We start from the raw sequence: 253 nt of genomic DNA, 5'->3' as shown, positions 1-253 counted from the left end.
CGTGGCAGCCACACTGGGACCTGTGGGCAACCAGCCCTGGCTGGGTATGGGGCACCAGGGCTGCCCCCTGTGAATGGCAACATGGGGTACCCATGGGATGGGACATGGGCAGCATCTGTAGGGTGGACACATAGGAAGCATCTGTGGGATGGGGACACAGGGAGCATCCATGGGATGGGGCACAGGCTGCAAGGACCATCTGTGGGATAGGACATGGGGCTGCAGGGAGCATCCATAGGATGGGGACACAGGG

The sequence above is a fragment of the Mesitornis unicolor genome, unplaced genomic scaffold (genome assembly GCF_000695765.1).
Source record: "Mesitornis unicolor isolate BGI_N332 unplaced genomic scaffold, ASM69576v1 scaffold38505, whole genome shotgun sequence".
NCBI lineage: Eukaryota > Metazoa > Chordata > Aves > Mesitornithiformes > Mesitornithidae > Mesitornis > Mesitornis unicolor.
The sequence above is the reverse complement of the archived record's forward strand: the minus strand, read 5'-3'. Positions refer to the sequence as shown.